The 22,330-nt window shown below is 44.8% G+C and overlaps 1 protein-coding gene across 5 annotated transcripts in view; it reads right to left on the bottom strand.

Moving 5' to 3' along the window:
- The window catches only part of SMCO4 (single-pass membrane protein with coiled-coil domains 4), a 62,270-nt gene that overhangs the window by 9,954 nt on the left and 29,986 nt on the right, over nucleotides 1–22,330 (bottom strand). For 4 of the 5 annotated variants that reach the window (XR_013999957.1, XM_081152733.1, XM_081152735.1 and 1 more), the window contains one exon: nucleotides 11,777–11,854. The gene's annotated coding sequence lies outside the window, so the exon portion shown is untranslated. Of the gene's footprint in view, nucleotides 1–11,776; nucleotides 11,855–12,376; nucleotides 12,439–22,330 lie in introns of those variants that run through there. The other variant, XM_081152734.1, reaches the window with a different exon arrangement.

Below are 22,330 nucleotides of genomic sequence, written 5' to 3'. Positions count from 1 at the left end.
CCTAACCTCTCAGACCTTGGATTACTCTGTCTGTAAAAATACCTATCCTTCAAATACTTTTGAGCATCTACTATATGTCCGGGAACATGCTGGGGATGCAGCTGTGAGCAAGACAGGCAAAATGTTGCCTTTGTGCAGTTTACAGGGAATGGGGGGGGACAGACACCTAACAAATGAATAGAATATTGTCAGATGATGCTATGTGTTGTAGAGAAAATAAAGGGAAGGGGCTTCCAGAGGCTGTAAACTTACGAGCAATCAATCAAGGAAGGCTTCATGAGAAAGTGACATTGGGCCAGAGACTCGAAGGAAGTGACAGGTGCAGATTCCTAGGAGGATCTTCCAAGTGCAAAGGCCCTAAGGTAGCCCCTCAACCCCACCCTCGGCATGTCTGAGAAGCAGCACTGGAGGGCAGAGGGGAGCATCTGGAAGTAAAGTCAGAGTGGGAGCAAGTAGAGGGCAAGGCAGTGGCTACCAGAGGGTTCTGCTTGTATTTTTAAAAAGCCCTGTCTGACAACAGACAGCACAGGGGCAAGGGCTGAAGCAGGAAATCAGTGAAGATGCTAATGAATTACTCAGGTGAAGCATGGTAGCTTGGCCCAGGGTAGCGGCAGATGTGGTGAAACGTGGTCAGAGACTGAGTGCACTCTGAAGGTAGAGTCAACATGATTTACCAGCAGACTGAACCTGGAGCATGAAAAATGCAAACAGACTGAAGGCCCTGAGACCTGAGCAAGTGAAAGCGTGGAGGTCCGTGTAGGGAGGTAGGGAAGATGCAAGGGGGCTGGGGCTGGGGAAGCTTGGACATGTCAAGTTTGAGATCCTACTGGATGTCCTGAGCAATGCATCCAACACTGAGCTGGCAGCTGGAGGAACGAGTCTGGTTCAGGGACAGAGTTGGGCCGCAGACGGAAACGTGGGAGCTGCTGACACTGAAAGCCTCGAGGCTGGTAAGTGAGCAGACAGAGAAGGGGGCTCAGAACCGAGCCTTGGTACAATCTAACATTTAGATCTTGGGAAGTGGGGTCAGAAAAAGAGACTAAAAAGATATGAAAGGAAGATACGTGCAGAACGTGTTCTAAGGAAGAAAGAGCTGACCATGTGTGGGTGATCGGGGACTTGAGAGAACGGAGAGGTGGGAGAGGAAAAAGACGCGAGTAGGTCTTAGAGTGGAAAGGAGCAGAGAGACTGGAGACCACAAGCAGGCAACTCCTCTCCAGACAGGACCCGGAGGCTGAGGGGCTATGCAGCAACCCCAGTTCTGCCATCTATCAGCCCTGTGACCTTAGGCAAGTTACTTAATCTTTCTGTGCCTCAGATTTCTCATCTGAAAAATGGGAACAATAATTGTACCTAATGACCTGATACATGAGAATAATGCCTGGTACATACTAAATACCATGTAAGTGTTAGCAGGCATCACTGTCCATCATTATCATAACAGTCACGCGTCACTTGACGATGGGACTACGTTCTGAGAAATGTGTCGGTAAGCGATTCTGTCACTGTGTGAACATCACAGAGTGTACTTATGATCAAAACATTGTTAGGTTAATGTGTGACTGTATTATAAAAATAGGGTCCGATTAGAACATGAGGACAAGTGTTTGTTTAGGTGGTTACAGAATGTGTGTATCAGAGGGGAAAATGGACTAGGAGAAGGAAGGAAAAGGAATTGTTGGACAGAGAAGCAACAGCTGGGGCTGGCCCTGGACAGGGGCCCAACGTGGAGACAGGAGTTTGTGCAAGTTCTCAGAGGATCTCAGTGAAATGGAAAGAGTGTCATCAGCTAAGGAGGTAGGGTGAGGGATGAGAGGTTGGAAACGTGGAGAAAGCAAAACTACACAAGAGCTGTCCGGGAGGGGAGAACAAATTCATTAGAGGAGTACTGTGTAACCCCAGCAGCACAGGGCCCACCTGTGGTCAGAGGTCACAGATCTTACAGGGAGGTGAGGCAGGTGCAGGTGCAGAGGTGGGGGCGGGGGAGTTGGATTTAACCAGTGCAGGGGTCTTGTCAGTCCAGTATGACGAAGCGAGAGAAAGAGAATGTGAGGATTGCATGAGATTACAGAAGAAAAGTGCTTGGCACAGGACCTGGCATCTGAAGCACTGCTGTTGTCCCAAGAGCTGAAGTGGCCCATCTGAGGAATCCCCTCCCCCACCCCCCACAGCCACCTTCCCCATCCCCAGCACACACACAGACTTCAGGACCTGAAAACCCTGCCGGACTCTCAATTCTGCTCTTTCCACTGAACCGTGCCCCTCCCTTTTCAGTTCCAGTTACTGTCATATTTCTCAGGCCAAGATGTGACAAGATGACACCTCTCCTGCTTGTCTCAGACAACAAAGACGCCTATGTGAGTGCAGGCTGGTCCCCAAACCATGCTTCTTCTAAGAACCCAGGCAAAGGAGGCTCTTCCAACCTAGAGGAGATATTGGCTTTCCAGGACCTGCCCTGCAATTACACAAAGCTCTACCACCAACTCCTCTCACTACAGCACAGTGGGGAAACGGACAGAAGCAGGGCCTTTGATGGGTCTTGTTATTTAACCCCAACAACCCACTGCCCTTCTTTACAGAGGAGTGTTAGAGTTAAATTAATAGTGATCCAACCACCAGCACAGCAACTTTATTTCAACTAGCTGACCTGAAGCAAATTCCACTATGGAAAAGACAAAGATGATAACTAAACAGAAATGACGAAACATGAAATTCCTGTAAAAGGGTCCAAAACAATGGCCTTTAAAATGGTTAGAACGCACAAATATTGTTAACAGCACACATTACACAAACTGAAACCAACATTTTACAAGGTGATATGCAAGCTTACTATGCACCACACTCTGATAATCCTTTCTATTTTATTTCATTAGGAGAAAATTGTCAGTTGCAATCCACTAAAAGAGATTTCACTATCAGTTAACGGGCTGTGACCTGCAGTTGATAAACACTGGATTAAGAAAACCTGTCCCCATTAAGGGCTACTAAATGGTTAAATCATGTTCCCAGGAAAAGTTGTGGAAACACTAGGTCTTGAGGTCTGCATACCAAAAAGAACATAAGTTACACGTTGGAGAAGTACTAGGATTAGTTGTGTGCCAGGAAATAAAACCTGGACTGGGAGCAGACGTTACAGGGAGTCAGACTGGACTGTTTTTCGGGGGTAGGGAGCTCTCTATCTCTAGGAGAAACCAAGACACTAACGAGATGCTGCAAAAGGGATTCAGGAATCAGATGACCCAGGAGTTACTGAAGTTTCTTTCCACTCTGACCATCTTCTCTACCTTGATGAGTAACAGGCTATTACAAGAATGAAATGGAAAGAATGTGTGTGAAAGCTGCTCAGGAAAGTTACGAGCTCTAAGTACTGTCATTCCTTAGATGGCAATTCTTTATCCAAATCTGTAGGTTCCTTCAACTTTGCCTGCGATTTAGTCAGGTATTTCAAAACAGCAGGTACTGAAAGTAAGCATCGGTAATTTATCACGTTGTTAATAATAGCTCAACTCCGTGACAGCTCAAAACTAAGACAGGGTTGGGTGGCAATTTTGTGAAAACATGTGCACTAGCCAACTGTATGCACTGGTTTTCTTAAGGTGGTGCTCTGCTAACTTTTCCATCTCAAATACAGCAGAAGTGAGTGAACATTCATCCCCGGAGGCGAGGTCAGAGGCATATTTGCTGCAGGAATAAAATTTCACTTTCTTTCTCTTTTATCTTAAAATGTCAAGCGAGGGTATAAAACATTAGCCCTTGTTTTCTTTCGATGTGATTGGCACTGTGATAAAAGCTGCTGCGGCTCTCATTGAATGCAGACAACGTCCCCATGCCGCAGGCTCTACATCACAGGCTCCCAGCTCAGGGGCAAGAAACCAGGCTCTGAGAAGTTATGCAACTTGCCCAGGACCACAAAGCAAGTAAATGGTGGGACAGATTCAAACCCAGACGGTCGGGTTCCAGAGCCCTGCTCTTAGCCACTAAGCTATGTCGAATTCTCCTCTAACTAACATCCACATTTGTTTTAATATTCTTCAAATGTTATTTCCCCCAAATCTTTGGGGGAAACATGGCTCTGGAGGAAGGCACACACACTCACACAGGGCTCTAGCTGCACGCGGTGGAGCACCTGGGAGCAGAGAGCCGCAGCTCTCCCAGCACCCATCGGCCTGGCCTCACGCTTGTGGCCAGGCGTGAGCTAACGGCCCCTTCTCTCCTAGACACGGAGCACCATCCTCGTGTTCCGTTTGGCAGGATCTTCATTAACAACCAAGATATCACAAGCGGTGGCTGTTGATGGCATCTTCAACATGAAAAATTCATCTCTAAGCTAAATTGCAGCAAGTTAATTACAGAGCCTGGCTGATGGCAGACACACTGAGAGAGTGAGGCCCTGGCTGAATTATCAGACACGAGCAACCTCATGCACCCGAGAGCATACATCTGGGCCTTCTCAAACAGGGAAGCTGGGGGCTCATTCACCGAGCGGGTCAGTCTCAGAGAGAGGCGGGCACACTCGCTCATCCATTCATTTATTCAACAGTGCTGGGGACTGGCTAATCACACAGGCATTCACTCGACAATTCATTCATTCAGTAACTTACTAGGCACCTGTGGCCACATGCCAGGCACAGACAAACTGATGTGAACATGCAGACTGATTGACCCCAGCCACTCCATCTGACTGGTGCCTGATTCACCAAATACAGGACAACCGCACTGTGCCAGGCACTGTCCTGGCCGTGGGGGTGGAATAATGAACCATGCAAAGGTCCTGCTCTGAGGAACACATGTTCTAGCAGAGGGAGACAGAGATGAGTAAGTATGTAACATGTCAAGGAGTGAAGTGCTGTGAAGAAACACAGAGCAGCCCTGGCCGGTGATCTCAGTGGTTAGAGCATCAGCCTGAGCACTGAAGGGTCACTGGTTCGATTCCCAGTCACAGGCATGTACCTGTGTTGCAAGTTCGATCCCCTGCCCACTTGGGGCAGGAGCGGGAGGCCAACCAATCGATGCATCTCGCTCACATCAATGTTTCTCTCTCTCTCTCTCTCTCCCTTCCACTCTCTCTGAAAATCAATGGAAAAAATATCCTCGGGGGAAGATTTAAAAGAAAAAAGAAGAAACACAAAGCAGCACAAGGTGACAGAGAGGAGGGGGTGTGCTGTAATACAGAGAAGTGTTACAAGGGACCGTATCTGTGATTAGAGAGCAGAGGCCTAAAGGAAAAGCAGGAGCCAGCCTGGAGCAGACTAGGGAAGAGGGCCCAGCAGGGAATGGGGAGGGCAGAGGCCCTGAGGCAGAAGCAAGCCTGAAAGGTTTTCGGGGAACCGTGGCCAACTGGGGCATGCTGCTACTAATGTCCAGTGAGTGAGAAAAGCAGAGGAGGCCAGGAGATCCATCTGAAAAGGACTCTACAGCCTCCTGGTCAATGTCTCAAAGCCTATCATTTGTGCTTCACTATAGGCCTTGATTGCTGCCAAAATTAAAACATTCTGTAAAAAGCAGGCAGCAAACTGAGCTGCTATCAAATACTTGCACATCAGCTTGTATATGTTCTCAAGAGTCCCCACAGGATGAGTTTTCAGGGAGGGGAAGGAGAATGACCCCATCAGACAATGAACTTGGCTGCTGAACTTGAGTCCGTCACTAAGTGATAAATATGTGAGTTTTAATTTTAAATGCCACCTTTTTTTGCTGAATCTTAAGCTGGTTTACCAAACGGAACCGTCGTACAGGTGGTGTGGGCAAAAGGCACAGAACAAGAAGGCTTTCGACCACTCAAAAAAAGGTTGACTGATTTTGCCAGTGGCCCATTCTGCAGGCTCATGGAGTGCCCAGGGTCAGCAATGAGCTAGGTCCCGGAAGACCAGTCACCTAAGTGAGGAGAGGTCTCCATGTCACCTTCAACTCCGCCTTCCCCACGTCCCACCCGACCCTCACCCCCACCACACTCCTGTAATATAGCTTTCTGGGGGCTGTATTCTCCCTCTGCACTGACTCCAGATTCCACATCCCACACCATCTCCAAATGAAATAAATGCTACACAGACACACACCCCCACACCTCTAGCCCCAAGCCTGCATGTCCTCCCCGCCCTCACTGAGGTCCTCAATGTCTCTCACCCACATCTCTTCCTGCCTCCAACCTCCTGATTCCTCAATATTCAGACAGAACTTCACTTAAACCAAGCTCTGGTCTTAGTGCTCTAACTAAAAAGCCTTCAGTGGCCCCCAGGGCCCACACACACAGTGCAGACGTGGCCTGGCCTTCCAGGCCCTGTGTGCCAAGCCCAGCCCTGTCCCCCACATCATCATGTCCAGCCACTGGACTTCTGTCCCTCTGGCATGTAGTGGCAGGGCAAGTTAACGTGTGCCTGTGATCAAGTCTTCTCATCTTGGCTGGCTTTATGTACTCTCGCCACTGAGAAATCTCCCCTGATCCTTTAGTCACAATTGATTGCCCTTTTGCCTACTCTTATGCCTTTAAAACAGCCCTGCTTCCATTCTACCTTTTTAAAAAGTTGATCCTCTTTGGCCTACCTCCCCTACTAGTGGTTCAGAATTTGCTGAATGAGACAAGCCTGTGCCTCTTACTAAAGTCTGAGAGTTTTCTGGATGCCTCCTCTCTCTTCTATTCCCTGTATCAAACTGTTCCCCAAGTCCTACCAGTCCCTTATCCTAAACATCTCCCAAACATCTCCCCCATGCCCCATCCCCACCACTACTAGGTCAGGCGCTCATCTTTACTTATGAGGATTCTGTAATGGCCTCCTAACCTGTGCATCCCCACCTTGCCTTACCACTTTCTCAAGCCCTAACTAGTACAGACATTCCTAAATCCTTCTAAAATCACTGCCCTTGGAAGCAGGGCCAACGATGCTACAACCTGCCCATCCCACACGCTTCCCCTTAGCAGCAAAACAGAATGTGGCAACAATCGTGAAGAATCGCTGTAGGAGTGGATGAGGGAGACGTATACATCTTCTCTAGCAAAAGGGTATGGATGACTCATTTAAACCTCGTATACGTTTTAAAGTTTAGTTGTTGGAAATTCTTAAGCGAAAACACATCCCTGCTGTAAATATGCATCACTTCACACTTCCAGACTAACCACCAACCAACTCATACTAAACTAACAATTAGAAAGCCAAGCTAACAGTTATTGATAATTGAAAATCTAGATCGCTAGTGATAAAAAACTGTCACAAATTCAAGATGGCATTGGAGTACCGTTTCCAAGGTCTACAGGAACCCCAGCAGCCTGTGTAAGTCCATGCTCCACAGGAGCCTGAAACGCACCACTGAGCACGGCAAGGTAGTTGAACTCCCAGTGAAATATGAAACAGAGTCATCTGTAAACTCCAGCAGGGCAGTCATTTAACACCAATCATATTGCAGGAACTTTTAATAATATCTTTATGATTACCCTTAGGTAGCCTGCAGTCATGCCTCAAACGTGGAAGTCTGTGGCATTTTGAGTCCCATGCCTATAGAAATTGATAAAAGGACTTGTGTGTCTGAATGGGATCACCATTCTCCTGCCATTCAGAAGTTTTAGATGTAGAGACCGAGCCTACAGAAACCCTGCAATCAAAGACAAATCTGATCCAATGACTACCCAGTGTAAAATTCCACAGGGGCATTCCACTGCACCATCTGGCCCCCGCCCGCCTTGCAGCCCTCACCCCACCCAGGCATTCAGTGGCCTGGCCACAGCAGCCCTCCGAGCAGCAATCTGGGCACACCATGCTCCTCCTAGTGGCCTCCCGGCCTCTGTCCATGCAGCTGTCTGAAATGCCCGTTTCTAACTCTTTCTCCCAGTCACTCCTTCCACCTGGCAAACTCCTCTCAAGACGCATCTAAAAGATCACACACTGTTTAAAGCATTTTGTGACTTTCCAGTCCCCAAAGTGAGGGCTCACCCCTGTGCTCCGATACCCGGTAACCAACACCACCACAGCGCGTGTCATGCTGTATTAAGATCACCTTGCCTGGTGTTCCCACTACAGTCTTTGCTTGTAAGTCATCAGAGTGACCCGCCCAATCGGTACCATATGAAATTTCAAATTCAAAGTCATAGAAAAGTTGTCTTAGTTTGAGGCCATGGTGCACCAAAAATAAAGCTGAAATTTCAGTATTCCCATTAATTACCTTGAATGAAAGGCCTGCGGAGACTGGAGAGTATCGCTCAAAGAATTTCTGTTTCAGATGTGTGTGTACATGGTTCCTTAAACAAACACGCAAAAGTATAGCTCAAGGCTAAGGTAAGGAAAGCAAGCAGGTTTCAGGATAACAGATATGTGTCTAAAAAGGAAAGCTGTGCACTAATGTTGTGTGTTTCTTTTCCCCCCCTGTTGAAAGTCAGTCTTTTCTTCTACTAGCCTGGAATCAAGTTTTATTCATGATTTCCTAAGGTAAAATGTTGCACACATTTTTATATCAAAATATAAAAGTAGCAAAGTGGAAAGCAGCAAGGGTATTATAATTTTAGTTGATTACATACTGGTTGTTTACTTATTCATGTTCCAAATGAAACAACGGCCCACCTCTGTGTTGTAAGAGCTGACATTCTGGGGTGTGGAGGAAGAAATCATTCCTTGTACCATTTCCCAGGACGTAATATCCATTCTAAGTATACCTTTGTGAACCAGACAGTTATTCTACTGCATTTGGAAAATCAAAGCCATTGCCATCTGCCAAGGAAGCAACAGTGAAAGGGAGAACGGTCTTACAGGCCGCTTCGACGTGATGCCAACAATGCTGTGGGATCTCGAGCCAGGTCTGAGGCCCAGACGGTGCAGTCTCTCTGGAGGTGCACTATGCTGGGAGTATGGGACTCATCCAAGTGCAGGAGGTGGCCACTAACAGGCTTAACAAAGGAAGTGAAATGATACATGTATTTTTATAGATCTCGCCAGGTCCAATGTGATGAACAGAATGGAGGGAGAGTGGAAGCGGGGCAGCCAATTGAGAAGGCTTTGTAGTAACCGAGCAAACGACAGTGTCCTTGCACTTGGGAGGTAGATGTGGAGGGCAGCAGATGAATTCAAGAAGCACGGCTAGAACGTGGTAATTTGGAAGAAGAGAACAGTGAGTGACACCCCAGTTTCTGGCTTGAAAAAGCAAGTTAACAACTGTGCACCTTAATAAGATAGGGGAAGGCAGGTCTGGAAAGGGGCTATAGTAGGAGGGTTAATATTTAGACTCATTAAGCTAGAGGTGCCCATGAGATATATATGTTTGCTAACTGCTATAAAAGGTATAAAAGTGCTACAAAGTACAGAGGGGACATGTGCAGTGGTGGATGCTTGGAGCCATTCCCAATGGTGACCCTTCCTGACCTCCTCTCAGGGTGCTCCAACATCCACCTCCTGCGCCAGCTAAGGTGGGGTACACATGAGGAGCTTATGGGGCCAAACCTGGCCAGGACACATGCAGGCTGCCTCTATGATGACCCTCAGAAGTAATGCACATACCAGCTTTGGGGCTAAAAAAACAGTAACTTTTCACAGTAAAAAGGCATTTGCATTACACCACAGTGGGAAGTAAATAATGTAGCCTATTCTCTTCAATTACAACCATCATAACAGGTCTGCTGACTTCTTGATACTGATGTTTTCAAGTATGAAGTAGAAGGCTCTTGGTATCTAGTCTTGCGCCCTGACAGGTATACCACTTCAAGTACCACCCTGTTTGGGGGGTTCCAAGTTAGAATCTCCCATAGGAAAATGTTAATCTAAGGTTGCTCAGATGTAGAGGAAGGTCTCTCTCAACAAAAAGACCACAGAAGACGGCCTATTTTAGGAAAACAATGACTCAATGAAATCCCATGCTGCTCTTGGGGTAATACGCCTCCTTCTGTACTAGAACCTGGTTTCCTATCATGATGAGTCTATTTTCCAATTCCCCCATCAGAGGACAAACCAAAATGTCATTCGACAATCTGCTTTCTAATTAAAAGCTGAGCCATTTTTTAAAAATCGCACTTAACTAAACAATCCCACATGGCAACAGAGCACGGTACTGCCACCTTGATTGATGGAACCATTTACAGTATTGAAAGAAGAAGGGAGGGAAAGAACATCATTAGATACAGCCAGATTAAGCAGATCAAACCCGTCAGTGTCTTGCAGTTTACTCATGGAGTAAGGCAGGGCAGCATTAATGTAAATTAATTAAATTTCCTGTATTTAAATAAGCCCTAACAAAAACAAAACTTACAAGACTGACTGGAAGGTCTTGGGAAGAAGACATCTACTGATATCTACTTTGTCAAGAAAGCAGCCTGGATGGAGGCGGGGGAGACACCAGGGTCAGCCTGCATCTTCCAACAAAAGATCAAGGCTCCCCTATCCCAAAGGAACACTGGGGGTGAGTAAGAGACAGGTAACAGGCAGAGTCCCCAGGTTTTGTGATGGCAGCAATGGCTTCCAAGGGGAAGGACCAAGATGGTGCAGGGAAGAGACAAACCCAACACCACTCACATTAACAACATGACCTCATGCAACATATCAAGCTGCTGAGTCTGCTTCCTGCCTGAAAGCGAGAAGTGAGCATTCGCCCCTGCCTGTTGGCTCGGGCTGGCAGGAGAAGACCTGGTGATGTGTACAGAAGCACCCTGTGAAAGGGAAGGACTCCACAGCTATAAGAGACGACTGCTGGCTACTGTTAGGTAGGGAAGGCTGGGAAAAGTCCTCTAAGAAGGCGGTGAACAAGAAAGTTGGTAGAATTAGTAAGGAATGTCTTTGGGATACTTTATAAGTACAGTAAACAGTCTGAAATTAGGAAACTGCTGACTCATTCATTTAAGCAAAAAGGTTTAGGGCAAAGAGGTGGGTTAAAATGCAATTGTCCATTAATTGAAGCAGCTTAGAAGAACAGATGGATGCCAGCAGGCAGGAGAGGCCACAACCACAGCACGACCAAACCCCAGCCTCGTGCAACCCCATTCAGCACCAGCCACAGGGCGGTGGAGGCAGGCTGGGAACCATACTCCCTCAGTCACTGGTTTCCTGACCTGCCTGTCACCTCCCTTCCCTTCCAGCTTCTGGATTATTGCTCTTAACATGGCCCCAAATTGCCCATGAAAAAGAAAAATCAGATACAAAAGCCTTGCTATTAGCTTCATTTCAGCAACACTCAAAACACAAAGGACAACTAGAGAAGATTAGCAATTTCTGATGAATGCTCAAAAAACAGAACCAACATGAGACTGAGTGGAGAGGTGGAGGTACAAAGGGAGCCCACACAGGAGCTGACAGTGTAGCAGAGAGGCTGATTCACTGTTTACTCAATAAACATTTATGGAGCAGCTACTATGTCCCAGGCTTAATTCAGGTCTGCCCTTGAGGAGCTTTACTGGGAAAACACACAAACGGGCAGCTATAATCAAATGTGGAAATGCCAGGATGGGGTGGTCACAGAGGAGGAGCCCCCACACTCAACACAGCCACAGGAGAAGAGCAGCCAAGAGGAGGGGCACAAATGAAAACGTGAAGCCCATACAACATGTCGGTAGGAAGGAGACAGTATTATGGGGTTTCAAAAGCAGGAGAAATCACTGCCAGTAGGAGGGAACCGAAAAGGCTTCATCTCCAGGGAGGCAGCATTTGATAAAGGCCCTGAGTGATGAAGAGGAACGTGCCGGGCAGAGAGGAGGGGTGAAGTATTACACACACAACGAGGAGTTTCTAAGGAATGACAGGGATAGCAATCCCTCCCCACGCAAGGGCTTCCCTTATAAGAGGTTAGTATATATGAATTTACTTCTACTTACCTTTTCTTCCACTTCAAGAACTGCTGTTTCAATTGTTCCAGCAAACCGATTTCTAGTAGAGGTGACTTGAATTATTTCCTGTTGAGAATAACACGGAAGAGGTATAAGTTTGGGGGCTATCTCACCACAAACCCCTTTTTTGGGACATCCCCCAAATCCATGCTGAGAGGGCAGTCACAGGGCTCCTCTCCCCCAACTGACTGACTTGGGGATGGACACTTACCACCACCATCAGCCACACTGTCCCCTCCCTCCTTCCCTCATTTGAGAATAAAGACTTGCAAACTTAGGCAGGCACTGGTGAGCCCTGATCCAGAGAAAAACCACCCACCCACACACACACACACACGACGTGAGGGGGACAGTGCCGCCGAGTTACAGGGGCCTTCCTGCTCCAGTTCCCAGCAGGCAGGTCAAGGTCAAGCTTTGCTCCCTGCAATTCCAGAGATTCCTACAACAAACCCTCTACTAACTTGAGCCGGCATGAGGGCATGTCTGGCCCCTGCAACCAAAAATCACTGATTTAAAAATAAGAGATCCAGGGTTGAGACTAGAAAAAGAAACAAAAGTATAGGGTGAAGAAAGGCTGCTGAAACTAACCTTGGAAAAAATAAAAGATGAGAGAAAGTGACCTGGGCCTCTGAACTACTGTCCCATAATATCTGAGAGGAAAAGGAGAGAGAGAGGTGTGAAACCCAGAGAATGGACTCAATAAATAATTCATAAAATCCCAGTGGTGTTTGATATTAAGATGAAAGTCCAGATGCTGGAGAAAAGGAGCTTGTAATATGGGCATTGTCCATAACAAAACAAGTAAGAATTTCATTGAATACAAATGTGAGAGACTGAAAGGTGCCCAGAGCAAGCAAGGGATAATTGTGCAACTACACAATGCCTATCGTTACTGAAATGAGAACGTAGTAACTCAAAGCCTTGGTTTATTGTGGTACCTTGTGTTTTTTTCCCTTAAACAATGATGTTTTATTTGCTCATGGTTTAGTGGGTCAGCAATTAGTGCTGGGCTCAGCCGGTTGGTTTTTCTTCTTGTCTTACCTGGCTACAGCCAGCTGGTGGTTCAACTGAGCTCAATGGTAGGCCATTTGCTAGTGTCTGGTACTAACTGTTGGTGTTGCCTTTATTTCAGTAAATGTGAACATTTCCTTCCTGAGATCTTCAAAGACTTATCTCCCTGCCATATGTTTCCACTGATACTTGATTGGTCAACTACGAACCGACCTATCGGGCTTCAAGAATCTAACCTCTTCTGGTCCCTTCCTCTACTGAAGCAATGATGTGGGTCAAGTTCAGAGATTAAGGTGTGCGAAAGGGAGGGGTGGGAGGCAGGGCTGGAAAGGAGGAGGTTCTTCAGGGGGTTCTGAATACCAAGTGCAGTTGGGTGGACTTTATTCAAGCAACTCTTGAATAAAGTCAAGATGACTATAGTCTAATCCCATATTTTCTAAGAGATAATTACCATTCAGAAAATGTAGAAAGTTAAAATTGGGCTACAGATGGAAAACAACACCCAAACTACAAGGACTGAAGCAGTCAGATGAAAATTAAGTGGACAGCAAGCAGTGACCTTTACCCTTGACAGGCTCCTTTGCCTGCTGCTGTTGGCTCACTGGCTGCAGCAAAGGCTTTTCAAGTTTCCCTTGGTTTCCGGGCCTTTTAAGCAGGTCAGTGCTCCAGGGGATCACTGAAGCATCAACTTTGACTCAGCAGGGTACACCAGCTGTGTGTGCAGAACAGGCTGAAGGGCAACTCTCCTGTCTGCACACCCTAGACCTGGCCCCAGGAGGCTGGTGCCACATCCTGACTATTCATTCCCAACAGTGGAGGCACCTGTGCTCCAATCTCAGCTCTACCACTTCCTCTCTGGGCCTGTTTCCTCATTCATAAAACAAGAGAGATCAGTGGTACTCAAAGGGTGGTCTACAAACTGGTGCCATCGACCAACTCTGACACTGGTTCATGCCAAGGTAAGTACAGAAACTGAGAGCCTTCGAAGCTTTTATAGCACATGACATTGCTACATAGCCAAGTACATGATCAGTGGAACTGTCTTATTAAATGGAGCACAGACTGGTATATGTGGTCCCTGCAACTGCCGTAATAAATTACCACAAACTGGGTGGTGTAAAACAATATAAATGTATTCTCTCACAGTTCTGGGGGCCAGAAGCCCAAAATCAAGGTGTCAGCAGGGCCACACTCCCTTCAGAGGCTCTGGGGAGAGCCTTTTCCTTGCCTTTTCCAGCTTCTGGTGGCTGTTGATATTTCTGGGCTGGTGGCCACATCACTCCTCCACTTCCCAGCAGTGTGAGAGTATGAGAAAGAGTGTGTGTGATCTTCCTCTCTCTTATGAGAACACTTGTGATGGCATTGAGGCCCATCTGGAAATCCAAGCAGATCTCACCTCAAAATCTTTATCTTAATTATATCTACAAAGACCCTTTTTCCAAATAAGGCAACACTATTTGGATACATCTTTGGGGCTACCATTTAGTCCACAACAGCTGGTTTGGATATTGTTGAAACTCGTGTGTGACTAGTTTTACCTGCTGTACATTCATACCAATTCACACTGACGAAAAAATACCCCATCTTTCACTCAGCTAGGAGCCTGCTCTTACTCTATAGCCCAGAGGCCAGGGCTGGGCAAGACCACACTGCAATGGGCAAGAAAGGAGAGGAGGCTAATAGGTGACCGGGGTGCAAAAAGCAGGTGCAGACTGTGCCCTCAGCCCTGCGCAGAGCTGGCCTCTCGCCTTACCTGGCAGGCAGTGCACCTGTCCCCTCCCCACCCCTATTCCTGTCCCTCACAAGACTTCAGTTGTAAAGTAGTTAAAATGATCTGTTTTCTGTACAAGTATGCCTCCCTCATCCCATAAAATGCTCAGAGCTTTCAATGTCCAAATCTGAAAACAGACACAAAACTTTTTAATTAAAATCCTTGTGTACCTAGCACTGCCCTAGTACTGGCTACTAACATATCCTCTCCCCCAACACCACTCCCTGTACCCTCAAGAACACTCAGGAAGTTTCCAGGCTTCATAACAGAATGGAAACAACACTTGGAGACTTGACAAAGCAAGGATTTAATTTCTCATTAGAAGTTGTCTTGCCTGGCACGAACTAAAGTCCTTGCTAAAGGAACCACTGTGTTGAGTTCCTTTGCTGTTATATTTTAGCCTTAAAAGGCAGACCATACCAAAATACCTGAGAATGTTTAAAATGGTAACACTCGATACAGGTATAGCCACAGTAAAAGGGACACTCTACCACTCAACTACTGGTAGGAGTAAAATAGGCACAATCTTTCTGGAAAGCAACTCGGCAAACCCTAACTAGCAGCTTAAAATTGTACACCCCTCTGACATTGTAAATCCATCTTCAGAACTTCACTAGGAAACAACCTGAAATGGAAACAAAACTGAGCACTCAGAGGTATCCATGGTAGTGTTCTATATGAGATTTAAAAAAAAACAAAACCTGGAAATAAATTTAATAGCCAAGAAAAGGGGATAATTAGATAAATTATGGTAGATTCATACGGTTTTATGCAGCCATGAAAATAACATTTTACAAAGAATTTTTCATTTAAATAACAACTATAAATAGTAACAGCTAATCCTTACATGGGTCAGGCACTATCCTAAGTTTCTTAGGTGCTTTATATGCTATTAACCCTCAATCCCTATATTAACTCAAAGAGGTAGGTATTGTTATTATTCCCACTTTATGGATCAGAAAATGGAGGCGCCAAGAGTTATGACGCTCTCCCAAGGCCATTCTGCTACTAAAAGACAGCACTGAGATTTGAGCCCACCTTGTCTGGTTCTAAAGTCCAAGTTCTTAAACCCTACACTAGGCTGAATAATAGCCACAAAGATATCAGACCCTAATTCTGGAACCTGAAAATGTTACAGGATCTGGGGAGATGTGATTAAGATAAGAATCTTAAGATGAAGAGATATCCTTGATTTTCTGGGTGGGCCCTAGATGCCACCACAGTGTCTTCATAATACAGGCAGAGGAAGATTTCACACACACACACAGGCATACACACAAGAAAGGCACGTGAAAACAGAGGCAGATATTAGAGAGATGGGGCCACATGCCAAGGAATGCCAGCAGCCACCAGAAGCTGAGAGGGGCAAGGAATGGATTGTCCCTTAGAGCCTCCAGAAGGAGCACAGTCCTGCCTCTACCTTGATTCAGACTTTGGCTTTTCAGAACTATGAGAGAATAGACTTCTGTTGTTTTAAGCCACCCAGTTTGTGGAAATTTATTACAGCAGCCACAGGAAACTAATACAAGCTCCTACACTGTATTGCTCTCAATGCAAGAGAAAATATTCATATGTTAAATGGGGAAAGTAGAAATCAAAATTTATACACAATGATCTTAATTATGCATATAAAAATGCATGCAAATATAACAAAATGTTTTGTAAGTGATTATCTCTGAATACTAGAATTATGGGTAATTTTCAGCATTATGGCTTTTGATATTTTTCCAAATGTCTACAATCAGTGAGAATTACTTATACAAAGAAAATTATTTTTTTAATTAGCAACTCATGATATTTCTACGGCTGTAACTCAATCACTAAAATTAGAAATCAAGAAGACCAAAACTCCCTGAGAATTTACTTAATTCAATCTCAGAGCAACACCTGAAAATTCAGCAACCCAGATACATGCCATTCTCTGAGTGACTCCACTCAACCCTTGGCCTTTCTCAAGCCTGTTAGTCTTCAGGCTCTGACAGGAACATGATGTGGCTGAAGGAGTTTCAGGCTTTGAAACAAGAGGATAATCGGAGCTGGGAAAGGTTTTCCTGTCCATCTATCTATACATGGTGGTGGGAGGAGGGAGCAATGGGAGGTTTTTATGCATCCCCAGAGCTCATCCAGCCCAAAGTGAGTGGTGCAGGCCACAGGCCAAGAATCAAAAGCACTGGTTTATGTAAATGTTTGATGTCTCTCTGTAGGTGACTTCACAGAATGAAACATCAGATTAAACACGGGCTTAATCTTCTTACCTAAGTCCTGACTCCAAGGCAATTCTGTTGCAAAACCCTCCTGCTCTCATCTATCAAGTCAGTCAGAAAACCAAAGGCCAATTTACCGTATCCACAGCATGTCCTATGATTAAACATATTCATGTAAAGAGTGTATTAACATTCTCCCCCAGTGCATGGGCAGTGCTGGATCAAAAATAGAAAGCAGGTGGAATTTGGGTTTTGTTTTACATGGAGAAGAAGAGAAGGATTACTGGTTCCCTCTGAAATCAGCCAGGTCAGAGCAGCGCAGATGAAAAGCATGTTATACGGTTTTATTCGGCTCATCCTGTGGAGCGTGAATTTGGACACTGGGGTGATGAGACCACGGTATGGGATTTGTCCCTTGGTCTCAGATTTTTCTGGGCATGTTTATTTATTATGTTTATTTATTCTCTGTTCAGTCAATCAACATCTACAAAGCACCCACTATGTGCCAGGCACTAAGAGGAGGTTGGCTCGCATTTCAGAAGGTCCTATCTCCAACATGAGATTCTCTCGGATGACATGGCTGGGCAGAGAGCCCACATCTTTACTAACCTTCATTAGTCATTTGGATCACAGGGGTGCCAGTAGTGGCAAAGTATTGAGAAGACCTTAAAATGAGGCAGAGATTTGAAAATGTGGAAAAAAACAGAAAGTAAATTAGCATGGTGTGCCTTCCTACATACCACTGACATAACACTTGTAATTTCAGGTTGATGAATACTTGAATCTCCCACTTAACCATCTACTCCATACAAAAATGTATTAATTTTTTTTTGAGTTTTTATCTCTATTTTTGCTCACCATTAGGGTTTTTTGTTGTGGTGGTGGTGGTTTTGCTCACCATTGTATGCCTAAATCTACCAGAGTCTAACCTTAAGAGGTACTCATTAAATGACTGAGCCATAAATTAATGCACAAATAAACACAGGTAATCAATTTCCTCATCTATAAGAATGGAAAAGCCAGGCAACATGATTATTTCCCAAAGAAAATTCCAAGGAACCTGTGAGATATGCCAAGGAGAGAAGGTCCGCATGTTAGTCAACTTGGGAAATACTACATTCTATAGCCTCCCATCCCCCATAAAGATTCACAGTGCACACTATACAATAAAGGATCTGGGAAGTACTTCAATTAAAAAGCTGTTTGAACATTCCCAGATGTAGTTAACCACAGATGCCCTTTCATGCTTAATGCTTACTGGCCTCGCAGAGAACCAATGTTCTAAGGAAACCAAGGAAAAACACTGGCCTAAACTCTTCATTTGCTCAAAAAAACATTTATTAAGCCCTTGCAATAATGACATAATGAAGATGAAGACAGCCAACATTTAACAAGTTAACATTTAACAGTCATGCCACTTGGTGCTACTGACACCAAGATAAATATGAAACCCGCCTCACAGTCGCCAGTCTACTGGAAGAGACGTACGTGGGTCCACAACTAGTGTTAACTGAAGTCACAGACACAAACAGACGATGTACTTGCACATACACACAGATGCATAAATACGTATACATGCACATGCATACACGGACACTCACACACAAGGATGGCAAGGTAGTGGAGTGTTCCAGGCAGATGGCTAAAGGCAGTTTGGTCTTACCCAGCCATTTTCAAAGTAGGGTCCAAGACCCTCTCTGGGGGTCAAAACTATCTCCAACTGTGTTGAGATTCGCATTGACGGTACAGAGGCGAAGGTGGGTCAAACTGCTGGTGCCTTGAGCAAGAATCGAGGCATCTGATTGCATTAGTAGTCACTGTACTCTCCACTGCCACACACTCACCATTTAAAAAAAAAGTCAGCTTCACTCAAGAATGTCCTTGATGAAGACATAAAAATTATTAATGTTATTAAATATCAGCCCCCTGAGTACACATCTTTTCAGTGTCCCATGTGAAAGAATGGGAAGCCCTCCTAAAGCACTCCTGCCACAGCCAAGTGATGGTTGCTGGGAAGAAAAAGCACTGGAGTGACTGGGCTGCGAGCTGAGTCAGCCACTCTTTCATGGAACACGACTTTTACTTGAAAGATGATGGGCAGAAAAACCATGGTTATTCAGATCTGGGTATTTGTAGTCGCTTTCTCTAAAATTAATAATGCGAGTTTTCCTTGTTATTTTAAGGAAAACTGACGGTATTTGTTGCTAACGAAAAAAACCTGAGCTTTCAAGCAAAAAATAAAACTTTGAAAAACTTATATCAGCCACTGTGAGCTTCAGAGCATCCCAATACTTAAAGACTTCAGATGAGCGTGGCAGTGACATTAATAAATGTGGTGTTTTCCAAATAACTAATGCTTGATGCTTCAAAATGCATAAACAAGCCTTTCAAAATGCAAGATAGGCTAGTAGATTTTAATGGAACAGAGTATGAAAAGTTCACTGACGTGAGTTCAGATTCTATTCTACAACAAACCTTTAAGAAACAACCACTTGTCAGGCTCTGATGCAGTTTCAAAGACTATCCCCAATTAACTTTTGCAAAAGGTTATCAAAATAATCCCCTTTTCCAACCACATATCTGTGTTAAGGCTACGTTTTCTTCATATAGTTCCACCAACACAACACACTGCAACAGAATGAGTGCAAAAGCATTGAGGAGAACCCAGCTGTTTTCCATTACAGCAGACATGAAAGAGATGTGGAAAAATGTAAAACAGTGTCACTCTGCTCATTAGATGTTTTTGTTTTGAAAACAGTGATTTTTTTATTAAAAATGTTATCATGTGATGGGTTTATTATTGCTCTATCTAAACTAATTCAATAAACATTTTAAAATCTTTTCCATCTCAATTTCTAATACAGTAAGTATTGCTAGGTGTAATCCACATCATTGAAAGTTCTTAGGGAACTTTTACTAATTTTTAAGAATTTTTAAAAGAGTCTTGAAATGAAAAGTTTGAGAAATGCTGGTCTAAGTGTAGAGGGGCACAGGGACTCATGGCAGGTACAGTGAGGTGAGGAGACAGCAGGGAGAGGGGCACCAGTGGTCTCCCACACTGTGATGAGGTATTCAAAACCAATCTTACAAGAGCCAAGAAGGGTGTAAAGCACCAAAATGATACAGTCTTGCCTTTTAGAAAGAGCAAGGACACATAAAGTTGCCCCCTGCTCCATGAACATATGATTGGAAATCAAACTATAACGTGTTGAAGGTCATTACAATCCATATAATGAAATATAAATTTCTACAAAAGAGGCGGCACAGAAAAATAATAACATTTAATGATGGAAGGGAAAGAAGCAGGATCTTGGCAAAACAGACTTGCAACCAAATGGAATTCTGCAAAATGGGGGAAGTCATCATTAACAAAGTGCCGGGCTTTCAACATCTAAAGATGCCAAAATCAAGATGCATTTCAGGCAAGTCTGGAAAATAAAAATAAAGGAGCCGGCAAAGAGCAATAAACTGCAGCAGTAAAGAGGGAAAACCAAGCAGCCCAGAGAAGACAAACAGGAACATTTAGAAATAAAATAAAAAAAAAGGAGGCAGAAGGAGACTTGACTTGGGGTGATAAACAAACAATACAATATACAGATGATGTATTATAGAACTGTACACCTGACATCTATACAATTTTATTAACCAATGTCACCCCAATAAATTCAATTTAAAAAAAAAAAACAGAAGTAGAGAGAAGAAATCAGCTCCTATTTCTAAGGCATGCAGTCCATCCAATCAGCATGTACTCCACCACTGGGGGCAGGAACAGGTAGAGCGGGAAACACTTCCAGACACCCCAACAGAGTCCAGCATGGGAACAGGAAGTCTTGGCCTGGTCCTCCTAAGTAAGGATCTCACCCAGGAAAAGTTGGATTACACTAATCAAGAACACAGACCATAAAAAATAGACAAAAAGCCAACTATTAAAACTTACTCTCAAGGAGCTTACAGTCATTATTTTCTAAGTCAAAAAACAAAAATAGAAGCCATTAGTAAGGCTGTTGTAACTAAAATGATACAGGTGTCCTACAAAGAATGCCAAACTGGAAGATGTTGGCAAGTTTCACTGGGCCTCAGTTTCCTCTTCTGCAAAATGTGGAGTCCACCACCTACTTCACAAAATTGGTGGGAGGAGAGATAATGTATCACAGACACTCTGAGCACATGTCTGGCATATGGCATATGCCCAAAAAACAGTATAGTTATGATTTCAGGGCCAAAGTGCAATAGAGAGTTGCCATTGCACTAATGTAGGCCAGGAAGCTCCCCAAAGTCAAATATCAAGGTTAAGAATCACCAATTTGTGAATTTAGAGAACGAATTCAAATGGCTTTGCACCACAGCTACACTCACTCGACAGATGAGAGAACTGCCCTTGACCCTGGTTTGGCCTGATACCACTAGGCCTATGGGGACCAGTGTCATGCACAAGACCTAAAATAAGAAAGAAAAGGCAAAACCACCACCTTCCTGAACAGGGAACACTGCTATGACATGTAACTTTCACTCACAGTTTATCTCCTCGGATTGTCTCCATCAGCCCACAGGTAGGTGGGGACACTACCATCACCCCTAGTTTATGGTCCAGGAAGCAGTCTCAGGGCTAAATTGCAAAGAAGTGGTGTAGGAAAGGCCTTTATCTCTTGATCTGGCATATAGGACTCCCACTAGACTGCAACGACCCCTCCCACAGGGAGCTGAGGGCCTGCCCAATAGATGTAGGCCAGTGGCTCTTCATCTAGTTAGAACAGGACATTGGGAATCCAGTGGATTAAAAGATACCACCCCCCGACACACACACACTCCTCACTCACTCAAAAGACTGTGACCCACTATATAAATAAACATGGCTAATTAAAGAACTGTTTTCTAGAAAGGTCAGATAGAAAGAAGAGTAAGGAATATTTTGATATAATCAATTCACCCAAAAATGAGATTGGAACCTTTCTGCTCTTCACCATCCAGAGTGTAACTGCAAGGAAACTTCATTTCTCAGTATGACCTTTTCTCTTTTCTTTCCTTCATTCAAACTGGCCTCATCCAGCACTCAGACTCACCTGCCTCCTTTTCCCGTGCACGTCCACTCACTCAATCACTAAGCCCTCGAGACAATGAGGTTCGGACCCACACCAAATAATCTTAGGAACAAAGCCTCAGGTCTGCTGACTACAGAGACAGAGTTTCGGTTAAACTGGAGAGAACATCTAGACTTCAGTTGTGTTTCAGCTCCAGGCCCAGAAGAGCATAGAAACCAGACGAAGCGATGCCATAACTGACATCAGGACCCGAAGCAATGACCCATGACGTCCTACCATAACGCCACCAATCAGGACAGACCATGACTCTAACTCCCTTAGTCACCATGATTAATTTTTTGTTTTCCTATAGAACCCATCCCCGGAAAGCCACCTAAGAGCCATGTCTTTGAGCTTTAGCTAACCTCTGACTCTGGACATCAGCCACTTCCTAAAACTAAAACCCTTACTTTCTTTGCTGCAAACTCCTATTCATGTCTTACTGGGTTTTGATGCACACAGGCGGATAGACCTCTTG

Source organism: Miniopterus schreibersii, assembly GCF_964146895.1.
Source record: "Miniopterus schreibersii genome assembly, chromosome: 12".
Taxonomy (NCBI): domain Eukaryota; kingdom Metazoa; phylum Chordata; class Mammalia; order Chiroptera; family Miniopteridae; genus Miniopterus; species Miniopterus schreibersii.
Note: the sequence above shows the minus strand (reverse complement) of the source record. Positions and strands in the feature narration are given on the sequence as shown.